Source organism: Amphiprion ocellaris, chromosome 23 (genome assembly GCF_022539595.1).
Source record: "Amphiprion ocellaris isolate individual 3 ecotype Okinawa chromosome 23, ASM2253959v1, whole genome shotgun sequence".
Taxonomy (NCBI): domain Eukaryota; kingdom Metazoa; phylum Chordata; class Actinopteri; family Pomacentridae; genus Amphiprion; species Amphiprion ocellaris.
Genome location: NC_072788.1, coordinates 8,013,451 through 8,029,954, shown reverse-complemented (window position 1 = coordinate 8,029,954; position 16,504 = coordinate 8,013,451). Strand labels below are relative to the sequence as shown.

General features: G+C 37.9%; 1 long non-coding RNA gene across 3 annotated transcripts; it reads left to right on the top strand.

Moving 5' to 3' along the window:
- The first annotated feature begins 22 nt into the window (after window positions 1–22).
- On the top strand, window positions 23–16,476 carry LOC129348120 (uncharacterized). 3 transcript variants are annotated; one of them, XR_008600570.1, is made up of 3 exons: window positions 23–4,778; window positions 8,167–8,325; window positions 14,082–16,476. It is a non-coding gene; the product is annotated as an uncharacterized LOC129348120 (long non-coding RNA). The 3 variants fall into 3 exon arrangements; XR_008600572.1 differs by lacking the exon at window positions 14,082–16,476 and adding an exon at window positions 11,538–13,280; XR_008600571.1 differs by lacking the exon at window positions 14,082–16,476 and adding an exon at window positions 9,249–9,748.
- The last annotated feature ends 28 nt before the right edge of the window (window positions 16,477–16,504 follow it).

Below are 16,504 nucleotides of genomic sequence, written 5' to 3'. Positions count from 1 at the left end.
GCGGCAGGTGTGGAAGAGCTCCTTCTGGGTAATCAGCAGAAGTGGGAGCAGATGTGCGGAGCCAATCAGTCACTTCTCCCTCACTACTTAACCGGACTCCACTCTTCTGTCGATGCCGGATCGTAAAAGCTTCTCGTCAGTACTGAGCCAGTTATTCTTTCCACCGTTGCCTAAGAACACCAGTAATTTGTTCTGTTCTCCTTCCAGTCAGGACTGCTTTCCGTTGGAGTTCATCCGCCGACTGGATTTCAGACTCACCTGGTTCATCTTCAACCTTCACCTCCGCCATCTTCCAACCAGCTCCATCTTCTGCCCTCACCAGCCGTCTCAGCAGCAGATGCATGTCCGCGCCGCCTCCGAGCCTCTGTCCCCTGCTTCTCAGTTGCCAGCTGAAGCACCGGTCCGAGCAGGTTCAGTTTGAGTTCTTCGTTATGGTACTGTTAGTGAGTCCTATGCAGTAGGTTTTGTAGTGTGGTTTTTGCACATAGTTGTAGTCTTTGTAGTGGTGATTTACAGAGGGTCAAAACCCATTTAGGGACATTAATTTGTTAGCGAATCAGGTTTGTTGAAATTTTGGATTATAGGCATTTAGAGTATAGGTGGCGTTTTGACCAACCCTTTCCTTAGCAATTGTGTAAATGTAAAAGTTTTTGCATCATAGAAATATTTGTAGTTCTTTGATCTAGTAGAGATCGTCTGTGTTTCCCAGCATTGTTCTCTGGCCCAGGTATTAGTACGGTGGCCGAGAGGTGCAAACCAAATTTACATAATGCAACACACTTTTACAACCTCCAAGACAAACTTACAAGCGACAAAACACTTTTACAAGTCCAAAAACACTTATACAAATCCAAATTTAACCGGAAAGGGAATGTCCCAACACCGGGGTTGAACCGGAAGTGACAACGAGGAGCGGCTAATGCACTCTGTCGGTCTGATCTGCGCCATTTAAACACTCTAAAGACCGACCACACGAAAAACAAAACCGCGTCAATCGGTTCATATGTTCCCCACAAAACGGGCAAAACATCACCCGCTCGCTGTCCATCTTGGTTCACCATCAACAACAACCAAAAGTTGCATTAGCCGCTCCTCGTTGTCACTTCCGGTTCAACCCCGGAGTTGGGACATTACCTTTCCGGTTAAATTTGGATTTGTAAAAGTGTTTTTGGACTTGTAAAAGTGTTTTGTCGCTTGTAAATTTGTCTTGGAGGTTGTAAAAGTGTTTTGCATTATGTAAATTTGGTTTGCACCTCTCGCCCACCGTATATTAGCGATAGCTCTTTTGTTATCTACTAGTCACTAGAGGCGCTATCAAGTTTTAGTTGTAATAGCTGTTTTGTAGTTCTGACTGTCTCCGTTTTTCGAGGTCTCTGGGGGTTGTAGTTCTTTAAGCTTCTCCTGATTGTAAATAAAAGTTTGTTTGCCGCAATTTCTGGACTCATCTCGTTCCTGCATCTGAGCCTCAAGAAAAAGCCTAACATTTCTAGATGTTATGGAGGCCTCAGATCACAAACATTTCTTATACCAAACATTTTTTTAATGTTCTTGTAATGTGATATATTAACTAAAATGGAACATTTTGGCCACAGAGTCTATCATGAAACATTTTTAGAACATCTTTAGTTATCCTACTTTAAAAATGTGAAACTCCCCAATGGACACATTAGTAAAACTTTGCAAAAGTTCTATGTATGTTAGGTTGAGCATTTAGAAGCTAAAGAGTCAGGAAGTTCCCCAGCGTGTTGATGGAGACCAAAATAGAGCCAAAAGGAGAGAGGTTGCTGCACTTAATTCTGTCAGCTTGCCAGAAACACAACTCCATATGAATACTAATGTACCTTATGCAACGCCTCCTACTCGGTGTGCATCAGCTAAAAGAGATCTAATGTTAAATGGAATATTTTACTTCACAATTCAAGCTGCAGAAAGTAGCAGGGGAAGCAGTTTGACGTGGTGTAGAAAGTTAAAATTGTGCACATTTGAGCTTAAAACAGAATTATCTACGAAAGAACCTCCACGTACTTTCTAAACAAGGTTTGTTTGTTTCGGGTAGACACACAAGTTGTAAATGTCCTCTAACGACTGGGCAGCTATGACGGTTTAACAAACTAAGAAGGTCAATATTTACCGCCTCGCAAAAACATGACGGTTTTCCACAGAAAGGCATACAGTGCAGCACATGAAAAGTCCATTTAACAATCATAAATTAATACCGAATACATATTTACAATGGATTATGAAGCAGAAATGTATCAACAGAGATAACTAAACTCAAACTAGATTGTTGTAATGATTACTACCACTTTTAGTATTAAAATTATACAGTTTTCTCTCGTCTGTAGGCCTAATTAATTTAAATGACAAAAGACAAGTTTGACAAGTTTGAAAAAAACTTTATTATATTAAGTTTATACTCATTAAACATCAGTTTGTTCTCTTCCTACCTAAAAAATTGGATAAAAGAAAGCACTATGAAGACTGGTTTACACAGAGTGAAAGGAGAGAAAATCTCTGGATCAGGAAAACGGCTGAAAAGGACAGGATTTGATTACAGGCTCTTAAAATGGATCTTTGTTGTCCTGCTTTGTAAAGAGGACAATAGGCTGCTATGCTTTTATCTCCAGAATTCTGCAACACACACAAACCCTGTGAGCACACTGAAATAAACCAATTCATTCATTACCTTCTTGGCTATAGCATGTAAATGCTGTGCAGTTTATTCCACAGTGTAAAAAAAAAAAAAGTTTAAAAAAAAAAAAAAATCTCTTAAAAAAAAAAAGAGTAAAAATCTGACAGCAAGGCCGTCAAAATAATACGATAAAAACGGTGGAATTCTACAACGTTCAAAAACTGTGACAATGACTGCAAATATCTTTAAAATAATTACATTTAGTGGGTTTAAATGCAGTAAAACTGTAATTTTGAGGTTGCACACTGTAAGGAAAACAAACTAATAGTTGTAAAAATACAGATTTTTGATGTGAACATTATCAGATTTACAGTTTGTCCTTTTTTGTGATTTACTACATATTATCTGTAAGTTAACAAAAAGGGAATGTCTGCAAATTCAATCCTAAAATACATATTTTTTCTTGTACCAACAGCAAATATGTGTAAAGTAACAATATTTTTGCCATTTTAACCCTCGTGTCATCCTGTGGGTCAAAACTGATCCATTATAAAATTTGAAAATGTGAGAAAAAAAATATATTTTCACAGTGAAATTTCTGATGTCCATATTTTCAACATTTTTTTCTTTTTTTTAAAAAAATGTTTTGGTACAAAAAAGAAATGTTAAAAAAAATGTTTCTTTAAGAACATTAAAAAAAAATCTACCAAAATCCAGCGAATTTCGCTGGATTTTGGTTGATTTTTTTTGTGATTGATCTTAAAGAAAATATCAGAAGTTTTACTGATATATATGTAATCACTTTAGGTATTTTTAGGATTTTTGGGGAAGATTTTTACTCATTTTTTGAAAATATTTACAATAATTTGGGGGATTTTTTTTTTTTAAATAAAACATTTAAAGGAAATTTTTAAGGAATTACTGGAATTTTCTTCCTGAAGATTTAGCAAATTTTCAGAAATTAGGAGCATTTTTTTGCTGAATTTTTGGATTTTTTCAGACAAGGAAACATTATTTTTTGGTGCCTGTAAATGAGGACAACGGGAAGGTTAAGTCAGGGAGTAAATGTGTCTCCTCATACGACAATGAGAAGATCAATAGGTGAATTTCTCTAAATTTTCTCCAAAGCTAAACCCGATTCATTTGTAAGCCTGCGTGTGTGTCCACCTAGTTAGTGATGCGAGGACAAAAGTTCAGTAACACACAGACGCAATTACATCTATGCTTCTGACGTGTCCACACATACGCGATTGTTTCTCAACTCTTGTTTGTTCTCTTATCGGTTCGTGATAACGGAGTCAGTGACATTCCTGAGAGGACGCATTCAACTCAACCAGAATTATGGCCAAGGGGGAAAGATTAATGCTAGTGAATCGGATGCAACATAATTTGCAGTTCAGTGATCTAGAAATTGTCTCATTTTCTTATTGAACTTCAATCATACGGCTGTTCATCCTCCCTCACTGCTGCTCCTTCACTTATGATTATTGTCGTAGCTTTCCTCACACCTCCTTTAGAAGCAGAGAGCGTCCTCTTCGTCTCGCCAAGTGGGCCAAACTCAGAGTGCCAAAACTTTCACATTAGCGGCGCTGGTGCAGCCAGGGAACACCAGGCCCTGCTGAAGGAATTTCTACTGGGTCTCTATCCTCTGTAACAGACTCCTGATGTTAATTTTATTGTCATGCTCTGTGTCGGAGAGCTTGTTCAAATGTCAAAGAGCAGTTGAAGGACATCAAAATTTATCATCCAGGTGACCTTTAACTCAACCAGCTCGCTGCACAGCTACAAGCACTGATTTCTGGTGTGCTAATCTAGTCCTGCTGCCTGAATTTACTGCACTTTACCTGCAGCTGCTAATATTAAAAGTTTTTGCTTCGGCTTCCCTCTTCGCTGCACACTAAGCAGCAGCAGGATGGACAGACCAGAAACGTTTATTTTACGGTAATGTGATGGTTCTGCTAACTATTACATAACAGAGTCCACCTTCCAACTGTGTCAGTGACAGAGTCTGGCCCAGTGTGCATTATCTCAGGACTGATAAAAACTTTTAAGATTTAAACTCAAGTCCAAACATGCACTGGATTGTCCGAAGAAGGGCAAAGCAAGTTCTCGCATTTCCGCTTTTACAACAAAAGTGATACGGCAGGTAAGTGCTGTGCCAGCTGTCACCGCACTTTAAAGTCACTTTGAATTGCTTCCTCCTTTCCGGTTCAGCTTTATTAGGGTCAATAAATAGCGGCTAATTTGCGCCCTGAGAAGTCTTCACAGAATAGGATGAAGATGTGACAGTTCTGCTACTATTTTAGGTGCATGAATGCGCCAAAAGCGAGCATTCCTGCTGCTGTGCATGCAGTTTCCAATTACTTAAGGGAGATATTTTATTAGACAAGAATGCAAAGAAGCTACAATTGAGCCAACAGTCATACAACCAAGCCATTAAATTCTGTTTTCTCGCTGCCCTTTATTCCTGTTTAGAACGTCATTTCTGTGCGTACAAAGTTATTTCTGATTGTCTCAGCATTGGTTTTTTTGCTAATGCATTCCCGTGCGTGTCACAACCTGACTGAACAGGCTGTATTTATGTACTGTTGCCGCTCTGCTCTGGAAAAGATAGGAAAAGCAGCCCATGAGAGAAGATAGGGATGGGTTGCAGTGGGGGCACGAGCTCAGTCAACTGGCACAGAGCTGCTGGCTATGAATAGGTGAATGCTCAGTAACTTCTCTGTTTAGTCTTCCCCTCCTCCCTTTCTCTCTCCCTATTGGTCTGGTCTCCCGCTCCCCCTTTATCTACATGCCTGTGCTTTCTTTCTCATTGAAAAAGGCCAACATTGAGCTCTGCTGGTTGCTCCTTCTTTTACCTCCTCAGTGCAAAACAAGAGCGGATATTTAAAGGAAATGCTCACTTAGTCGATCGTGTTTCGTATATTTAGTATGAGACTACAGTGGGTTGACAGTTTAGAGAGATTTCTGAAACAGTATCAAGAAAAGAGGACGCCACTCCAGCACATTTATTAACTAGGAACAGCTTGCACTCTATTTTACAGAGGTGGGAGGAGCGGCGCGAGGAAAAATCTGTAAAAAAAAACAGACGTCAGACTGAAAAGAGGGCAGACAAACTGTGCTAGACACGTTGGACTTTTGTCAGGGGGAGGGAGTGTTGCAGGGGAGGAACCACTTTAAAGGCCATTGTTAGCTTTTTTCAGGCACATGATGGACCATACACACAGAAACATCAGCTCACAATGGTATAAACCTGAGAACCTGCTTGTTCAGGTCGTTTTTTTCAAGGATGCATGGAAGGACAAATATAGAATTATCTTTGCATAAAGAAAGAAACATAAACACACCCATATGAACACAGTTAATCAATGTCTTCATGGTTGTAACCGTCATGAAGACATAAGATGAAAGAATACTCACCGCCTTGAGAAATGCACTTGAGCTACTAGATAGTAGCCTGTAAGTGACATAATCACTTGAGGTGAATTATAGAACAGAAGGAACCTCACAGTAATTGCATCATTTTTAAGATGAACAAGTGTTTCTATGTAAAATTTTAAAAAACACAGTTTAGATTTACTATATTGAAAATAAAGGCCTCACAATAGGAACTGATTGCATCTAAAGTAGGTGTACCTTTTACAGCTCAGATTTAAATGTTTTATTTTTCCATACTTAAAATGTTCTGTCATTAAATAAGATACATTTTTTAGATCTGCTCTCTGATGCCCTTCTCTATAAAGCACTCCACGTGTGTTATATTGGATTCAAGTCAGACGACATTCTTGTCCAAGTCATAGTTTTCAAGTTTTTTCTTCATTACAAACGCTTGTGTAATTTCTGGCAGTGTGTTTTGGATGGTTATCTTGCCAGAATATCCTTCTTCTGCTAAGTTTCTGCACGTCTTGTCAGTCAGTATTTTGGTATATCCACAGGCATGCACAGTGGCTTCTACATGCAGCAATATCATCACACTACCTCCGTGCTTCAATGTCAGGACTGTGTGTTCGCTGTGGTACCTCTGACCAGGTTCAGACCAAATGTGTTGAACCCCAACTGAGCCAAACAAATTTATTTTGCTCTCTGGTTGTCAGAGTAAGACTGTGAAAGTAGCTCTCTGTCTGAGGCAACATTTTAGGAGGACGACCAGCAGCTCTGATTAGTGGTACTATGGCTCATCCTATGGCTCCAGACTACTGCTACTACTACTACTAATACTTTTTAGTTCGTCACCTGTTTTCCTGCATCTCCTTTCCAATCTTTGTGATTTCTCACAGTCAGATTTTTCAGTTCTGCTGGCAACTCTTCCATGTGGAGCCATGATGCAAACATGCAAATAGACACAGCACATAGGCGGGTCATTTTTGAAACTGTCCTCATGCAACTGGCAAACTGAAATCACAAGTTTATTCAATTTTCTTTCAGTGATCCTAGGTTTTCTAACTTGTGTCAGTGACCACAGATATAAGCACTGTTCCCTCTAAGCTTCGCGCGTGCGCAATTGCGCACTGCTGACACGGTCTCCGCGCACAGAAAATCTGCGCTGCGCACAAAAAAGAAAAAAATCCAACCTAAATTGTAAATAAAATAAACACGTAACAATTCATTCTGTGCTATTTTTCAATATGAGTCAGTGAGTGACCGGTGACTGGCTGCTGCAGCCAATGATGCGATTCACATACGTATTTACCATAGACTGTATATAATGGTATTTACGCAGCTAATCAACGTCAGGTGTCCTCATGTGTAGCTACCGTTGTTCTCATAGATATGAATGAGCAGATAGGACACGCCCCTTTGAGCTGTGTGCTACAGCGAGGCTAAGCTAGTGGGGGAAAAGTTTCAGTGCATTCCGTTGATGGAGACAGCGTGAAAACGGAAACAACAAGTATGCCGTCTCACTGTGCTGCATACAATTACACACTACGTCGTACGATTGAGATAAGGAAACTTGGAATGACTTTTCATAGGTAAGAATAGTTTTTGCCTCTTTTTTTCATTATGAAATCTTGTTGACAACTTCCAGTCTATGAGAGCTAACTAGTTAGCCACTAGCAAAACGCTAAGGCGAGCTAGCAGCTTGACAACCAAATACCAGACGATTAATAGTAGCTGTAGTATAAGCAGTAGTAGTAATACTAAAAGTACAAGCAGCAGTAGTAGGATAAACAGCTGTTAGAGTCGTAGAAGTAGTATCAGCATTTGTAATAGTATTAAAAGTTGTAGTAGCAGCTATTACTACCACCAATACTACCAATAGTAGTTATAAAGCCTAACTCATGTATATCCAGATTACCATCTATGTTCTTCCTCCAAACCCATTTCATGATTGGGATTACAGGCAGTTCTTTTGGACTGCTCTCAAATAATTGAAATGTTACTAAACAAGGTTATACTTATCAAATTAAATAGCTCTGGTCTCCAGTATATTGGCGAATTCGGTTCTTTGTACTTAATTTATTAGCATGATTTCTTTTTAATATGTTGTATACAGACTTACTTACTTCTCTGTCTACTTTTCTTACTCCATGTAGGTTTCCCAGAGACTATGGGTTGAGGAGGAATTGGAAGTTTGTCGGCTTAGACCTGGTGTCATTCCATCAGTGTTAAACTTCCCGGCTCATCTTGGAAGAGTACGTGCCAGAAAGACCACGACCAAGCAGCCTTGAGATCTTAGGCAGCGTCTCCCTCAGGTGGGTGTTGACGGTGTTCACGGTCAGGTCTGTGGTAATCCTGTCAAAAAACAAAACAGAAAAAAATCTAGATTATAAATCAACATGTAACCAAAGCACTCTGTGTATAACGCCATAGTATAGGATGTAGTTCAGAAAATGTCAAAGTATAGTATGCTTTACTCAAGAATAACATAGTATGGTCTGTAGTTCATAGTATAGCATGTCAACAAGAAAAAAAAACAAAACATAGATTATTATGTGGTTCAAAAAGCGCAAAATGATGGGATGTTGCCTAAAATTGTCATGTATGATATGTGGTTCAAAAAATGTCATTGTGCAATATATTGTCAAAATAGTATGTAATTCAAGAAAACATCAGAGTATAATATGTCATCTAAAAAATGCCATAGAATAATATTTCATTGCACAAGTAAAAGTATAGTAACTTTTAAAACTGTTCGAATTCTTATATGTTGCTAAAAAAAACCAAAAAAGTCACAGTAATATGTCAATTAAAAAAGCCTATAGTATAGCGTGTCGCCCAACAAACATCATAGTATAGCATGTCACTCTAAAAACATCACAGTATAGCCTTTAGTCCACAGCTGTCAGTAGGTGAGGAACAACACAAAAACAGTCCAAACGCTGGTTTCCAGAGGGTTAGACGAGAATTTATTTGAAAGAGTAAGTTTACAACAACACAACATGTGAGGGGGTTAAAAGCAAATGGGTGTTAGTAGAATAAAAATAAATAAACAGAACTAAAAGTGAACTTCATGTTGACATTGATGGGCATTCCAACCAGGAACAAAGTAAAAGATAATCAATACAAAAAAACAACTCTTCCTTTTCACCACTTAAAACCCAAAAACACACCGCAGTAGCACCCTAAACTAAAACTACCAATGGATTCCCTGTTATCCTTTCTGAACAATTCAAAGGTCCCTCTCTATCTCCCCACACATCCACCAACCACTGGAACACATCTCCAAAGTTCTGCCGGGCCAGCTCAGCTTCCCCTCAGAAGAAGTGCCGCCACCTGCCAGATGAAGGAGCCTTTTGAGAGGCAGCTGGCATCGTGATTGGACTGTACTTTGGTCTGTTCCAATCCAGCTTCAGCTCAAGAGACGGCAGATGGGACGAGTCAACGGAGGCCTTGTGGACGAAGGCATGCAGCTGAGTACAATCCAGAAAACAACAGAGGAGGAGTACAGCGGCCCAGAGCCAGAACAACCAGAGTAGCATCGTATGTCTCTTAGAAAACATCATAGTAGAGCCTTTGGTATGAAAAAACGCCATAATATACATCGTATATTGTACAAATAAGTCAAAGCAAAGAGACATACATTGTAGAATTGTAGTAATTGTGGGCTGACTGATTTACTGATTATCAGTATTTTATTTTTTACTGATTTACGGTAATAAATACATTTAAAAATGGTGCTACTTTGGCTCTGAACCTTTATCTACCTGTGGTCACTCTGTCTTCTGGAGTGTTTTGATTGGTTAAACGTCACGAATAAAACTCATTTAACATCTGTAAACAAAACAAAAATGTATCAACAAAGTTTTCTGTTGGAGTTTGTGTTCTTCTAAGTTTAACTCCAAGATTTTAAATACTTTCATTTACTGCAAACAAATATCTAGTCCGAACGTCTCACTAATAATCATTATCAGCCTTAAAAACCCACAAAACACCCCTCTATACTCGACCACACTTAGTACAGTCCGGTTCCCCCTTCTATAAATCTGCTTGGAATCGTCCACTTCCTGTTTGTCAAAGTGGCCTTCTACCTGGACAGGTGTTGTTGGAGCTCATGCAGCAAACATTTTGGGTAACTGCACTTTAATATGGATGGATGACACTGAATTAGAGTCTGTTTTAATGAGACTGAGTTAAGATGTGTAGCTCTGTCATTAAATAGGAAATTATTTCTCAGAATTCACAGAGAAAAGTCTGAAATGTTTGCTAGGTTAGTGTCCCACATGTTCTTTGGCTCAGCTAAAGCCAACTCTCTCCAACTTCTGGATCTCTTGAGTTGCTTGTTGTTAAAATATCTTGCTAGAGGTGCTGAAGCTCAGAAAGTCTGAGATGTTTGTTCAAAATAAGCTCATACTCAAGTCTTACCTGAACTGTCCTCTTTTGTTTGAACTTTCCCTAAACTTAGGAGTTAATGAAAGAGCAGCACATCCAGACTCAGTCTCATTTATGTAGAGATTAAACTTCAGTGTCATTCATTGATGTTAAAGTGCAGTTTTTCAAATGTTTGTTGCACATGCTCCCGACTAAACCAGTCCAGGTGGAAGACGATGTGAAGAGAAAGCTCCAGAGGATGAATATCACACATTTACGTTGGAAATAAATGTCCTTTAATTTGACATTGTCATGCAAATGATGTTCAAATCTTTGAGTGTTTTGTTGATGTTGGTTTCTAAATGTTTTCTGACACTCGGCCCCAAAGATTAAAACCTTCTACGGCTCACAAGCTGCAACAATTCTCACATTATCAACTATCTTTCTGACTAAACTAAGATAAAAAGTGAAAAACTGTCTGATTCCTGCATCATGAATGTAAATCTTTTTGGTTTTTATCACAGTAAACTGAATATGTTTGGGCTTGACATTTTATAAACCAAAACAAGAAATGAATTACTGGAGAAAACGATCAACAGATTAATGGTCAAAGAAAATGTGTTTTCCAACATATATGCCGGAATTACTCCCACATTACAAGATACATACAATTTTAATTCAATTTTATTTATATAACGCCAATTACAGGTCAAATTGTCTCAAGATGCTTTATTTTTATATTTTTTGTCATATTTAAAATATGACAAAGTAAGAAATTTAAACCTCTTGACTAATCCAATTTATTATTTGGTTTTTAAGAGACTAATGGACAATTAAAATAACTTTCTCCACTAAAACTAATAAACATGAGGTCAAATAGAAGGAACAGTTTTAAATACTGCAGTCCCACGACGACAAGAATAAAGTTTGTCAACAAAAACAAAATCTGCTGGTGAATTCCATTAAAATCCTAATAAATGATAATAAAGTGTGATACTAAAGGTTTGTGGTGCTAAAAATGTCAAAGTAAAGATATCAAGTTGAACATGTGGATGGAGGTTGATAAAAGTTGACCTTTCTTTATTTCTCTGGAGTGACTCCATGGATTTTATGGATGGTGGTTAAAGACCTGCTCTTCTTGTGGTCTTCCTTCTAGTCGCTGTAAAAAGTCAGTCCATCCTGGCTGACTTCAACAGCTCTTCATGACAACTTCTTCTGCCTCCGACCTCGTGGAAACTCAAGAAACTCGGGAAAACCTGTGGAGACTCGAAGAACTCGTGGAGACTCGAAGAACTCGTCAGGCGGGGGAAGGTGTGGTGGGCGGTGGGGGGAGGTGGGGGAGTAGAGGGGGGAGGCCGCCACCCACCTCCCCGCCTACTCTCCGCCCTGACTCCACCCAGACTCCGCCTTGGCTCCACCCATGTGGTCACTTCAGGAACTACGATGCCAAAGGGACGACGAAATCATTTCTTTTCATCTGATCTGTAGCTCAGTGAGTTAAGGATTTGCCTATGGAGCTGCAGGTCGCTGGTTCAAGACCAGACACTTCTTAAATTTTCTCAAAATTCTGACAAAGACAAACAAAGAAAAAGGCCAGTGGTGGGTCTTGAACCTGCGACCTTCCGCTTGGTAGTCTGTCTTCTTACCTCCTGAGCTATTTGCTCAGATACTAATTTTTCTGTTTTTTGCGCATTTATCATCTATTTTTTGTGGTTTTCGAGTTTTTTTTTAACTCGAGTCTAGACTCGGCCGTTTTTCTCAGGAGGTTGGGCTTCAGCCTTTGTGCTGGAGGGTTGAACCCTCAGTTCCAAGACTTTCCAAAGCCTCCACACCTCCCGAGTCCTCAGGACCTGAGCTTTCACACATTCTGAGGGCTGAAATTTTCTAAGTCCCACAGTAGTTCACTGTTAGATTGAACTTTCAGACAGTCCAAGGACTGATATCTTCTAAGTTCCTGAGTAGTTCCCTGTTAGTTTGAACCTTCAGACAGTCTGAGGGCTGAAATTTTCTAAGTCCCACAGTCGTTCTCTGTTAGATTTAACTTTCAGACAGTCCAAGGACTGATATCTTCTAAGTTCCTGAGTAGTTCCCTGTTAGTTTGAACCTTCAGACAGTCTGAGGACTGAAATCTTAAAAGTTCCTCAGTAGTTCTCTGTTCGTTTGAACCTTCAGACAGTCTGAGGACTGAAATTTTAAAAGTTTCTCAGTACTTCTCTGTTAGTCCAAACTTTCTGGTTAACAGAGGCCTTAAAACTTGTCACCATGAGTCTTGATTTCACATTTAGAACATCCATCTGAGTTCTTCTCAGACCTTCACCTGTGGGTTCTTTAGAAATCCTGAACAAACTTTGATTCTCTTCACTGAACAGTAAAGTTTGTGGAGATCAGAAGGTAACATTAGTTTGATCGATGCCTTCAACTACTAGTAGACTTTATCTGGAAAGCAGTTTTCTGAAATGAGTTCTTAGTAAATCTGTCCACAATCAAACCAAGAACATAGAAAGAGGAAATGTTTGAAGAAACTTGTTTTCATTTCAGACTAGAAAACCCTTAAGACCTTTATCTGTTTTTGCTCTTTTTGATCGTTTTATTGTCTCTTCTGTTTAATTTGATCTTCTAAAGTCTAACTGGTGTCTTTTCAAAGGTTTTATCTTTAGTTTGATTCTTCTTAAATGTTTAGTTTTGCTTTTCTCACCTTTTGTTCTAATGTCTGTTCTGATTTTGAAATGTTTCGTCTTTTTAATGTTTAATTGTTGTTTTTCAAATGTTTATCGGCTTGTTTGAAAAATTTACTTTTCTTTCCCAATGTTTAATTTTTTGATTAAATCTGTGTTAAGGTTTTTCGTTTTGAATGTTTTGTCACCTTTTAATGTTTAATTTTCTTTTTTTAATGCTTCATTGTATTTTCTGTTTAATTCCTATTTAAAGTTTTATTGTCTTTAAGATTTAATTTTCTAATTAAACATTTAATTTTTTAAATTAAATGTTTTGACTTTTAAAGGTTTAATAATCTAATTAAATGTTTTACATTTTTCTAAATGTGTAATATTCTTGTTTAATTGTATTTTTAAATGTTTAATTATCTAAAATATTTCATCTTTAATGTTTAATATTTTTGTTTAAAATTTTTTGTTTAATTTCATAATTACATGTTTTGTATCTTCTGTTTAATTATCTAATTAAATATTCTGTCTAATATAATTTAATTGTATTTAATGTTTAATTTTCTTTTTAAAAGTTTTATTATATTAAGTGTTTTTTTACTTTGATTTAATTGCTTTTTTACTGTAGTTTTTTTCTTTAATCTTTTTTTCTGTCAAGATTTTAAACTGCAACCTTAAAAATGAAACAAACCCTTAAATCACAATGAAAATACTTCTGTTGTCACAATCATCAATTCAACTTTATTTGTTTAGCACCTTTCACACAGATTACAAAACTAAACAAGCAAAGAGAAAAAACTATGCTAAAAGTATGATTAAAACTCAAAAACATTAAAAAAAAAAAAGATTTAACATGGTAATAAAATATGTTGTGTCCAGGGGATAGAGGGAGTTTATTGAAGTCTTCTTGGGCTCACATGGGAAATCATTTAAAATACAAACTTGATATTCAGTCTAAGGAAAGTGCAGAGCGACAGAAGAACCAACAATATCTCCTGTTTTCTCCTTTAATGAGTCGACTCTTCTTGTGCTTTCAGACCAAAGAACTACAGACTCTTCACAACCTGCTCAAACTCTTGGTACAGGACCTCACCACACGGGTCAAGAAGGTTTCCGTCTCATTTCTACTCTGAAGCTCACCTTGTCCTGCTCAAACTGCTGACAAATGTTTCTGCTGCTCTAAAGTCTGGTCTCCAGAACTTCCTAAAAACTCTCAAAGTCTCTTCTGCTGCAGGTTGCTTTGTAGAACTGTTCCAGAAAACCTCACTAAACCACATGGAGGGGCCTCAACATAGTCGTCCAAATGAAACCATACAAAAACCAAACTAGCACAACCCAAAAGCTAAAGTCTCCTGCAGCCTACCAGAGAACCTCTGAGAACAGAGAATCAGGACAGGAACTCTTACCTTCTGGACAACCAACAGTTCTCAAGAATACAGAATGTGTCTGAGCAAAAACCTCTAAAGACTCACTACAGCCAAGATAAAGACACAACTCAGCTGCAGCAAATCCACTAATCACTGCACACATTAGCACCATGTGCCAACTGTGGCTAAGGAACCACCTTTACCAAGACAACTATCCAGTACAAAGCCCTAAAACAAACCAAGAAACACATTAAAGACGATTTTACTGCTGGAAGCTGCAAGCCAACGCCTAAAGAACAAACTAAAGCAATGGAACCAAACCCGGTTCTGTGGTGGAGAGAAGCAGAGGAAATGTTTGTCTGCAGCTAAATAAAGCAGGAAGACACTGAGCTGCTCAGGTGTTCCTGATAACACCAAGCAGCCACCTGGACAGCCAATAGGAACACAGCTTCCTGGAAGTCCAGAGGGCTGGGTTAGTCAAGGAAATTTAGTTTCAAGTTGAGGCAGAAAGTTAACAAAGAAAGTTGAAAACCACCTTCTGATCCCTGAAATCTCTGAGTTTTCACACAAAGAACACCTGAACATGTCAAACTGGTTCCATAGTAGAACCATCATTGTAAAAACGTCATAGTATGGTGTGTTGCTCAAAAAACATTAGGACCCGGCTGTCAGGGGACAAACATGTAAGAAACATGAGAACAGAGAGAACCCAACCAGTAGGTCACAGTTTATCATCCCCCAGTCATCTCCTGAAGTCCATATGGTGAGAGACATCAGTATCTGGTTGTTCATTTACCAGAGGATGCTTATAATCATGCTGATGTGGTCTGTACTCTACAGTATTTTAGTGACTCCATAAATGCCTAAGTTGTTTTTTAAAATGCTTTTTAGTTTTTAATAAACATTTAACAGCCTATATGTAATCAATAAATGGCCTTTGCCTATCTTAAGAAAAATTCACTCAGAACTCTGATATTAACAGTACTAAATAAATCAATAAATACATGCATATACACAAAAATAAGTTAATACTGTGTTAAGATTTAGATTAAAAAAAAGTTGTTTATGTTTTTGCAGAATCCAGTATTACTCACTGGTTGGTCATTACATTTTGTTAGTTTGATTTCACTGTTTAAAATGATGCCACCTCTTTTCAGACAGAACCTGTGATAATAAAACAATACAAAATTTTTAGTTCCGTGTTAATAAAGCACTTAAAGCTTTAAGTATGGCTAAATGCTTTTTTCAAAATTAAATATATCACTCCTTAGGTGGTAGTGGCCCCAAGTTCAGTAAAGTTGGAGTAAAGTAAGTATTAGTTTTTGGATTGCTCATAAGATAAAGCATATCGTATACACTAACAGTATTATATTTTTGTTCTATAGTGTACATGTGAACATAGAAAATACTTCTTATTGATTGAAATCTTTGTGTCAGTTTTGATTCATTTCGTTTGCTTTTTTGTCTTTATACATCTTTCTTAGCTGACCTGTAGCAAACTACCCCTCCAAACACTCATAATGCCTCTTTCCTGGCATCTTCCAGTGCAGAATCACACACACAGCATGCACACAATTACTATAGTTAACCATCAACAGGACAATTCTGGGCACTCAGACAGCTGTAAGAGAGGAAATGTTCTCACAGTGTAAATATTAGTCCATTATGATGTTATATCAAAACCTTTCAACAAGATGTGTGTGTGCATGTCAATGTTTGTGGATCACTAATTCCCATCTTTCTAAGGCTCTGCTTGAATGTGAGACTGCTTGCCAATGGACAACAACTTAGCTGACCTTGTTTAAGAATATTTACTTTATTTTGGGAAATATACTTATTCCCTTTCCTGCAGTTAAATTAGTTGAGAGACTAATGTTCTATTCATCTGTTGAACATGAAGCTAGAACCAGAAGTTGGTCGACTTAGCTTAGCACAAAGACTGGATAAGGGGAAACTGCTAGCCTTTCTATACCAGAAACTCTAAACCTACATGCTCTAAAACTTATCTTGCCATCTTTATAACATGTCATCACAATTAACATGTTATATATCCTGTTTAGCACCTGTAAACAAGCTCAGAAACATTAGAAACA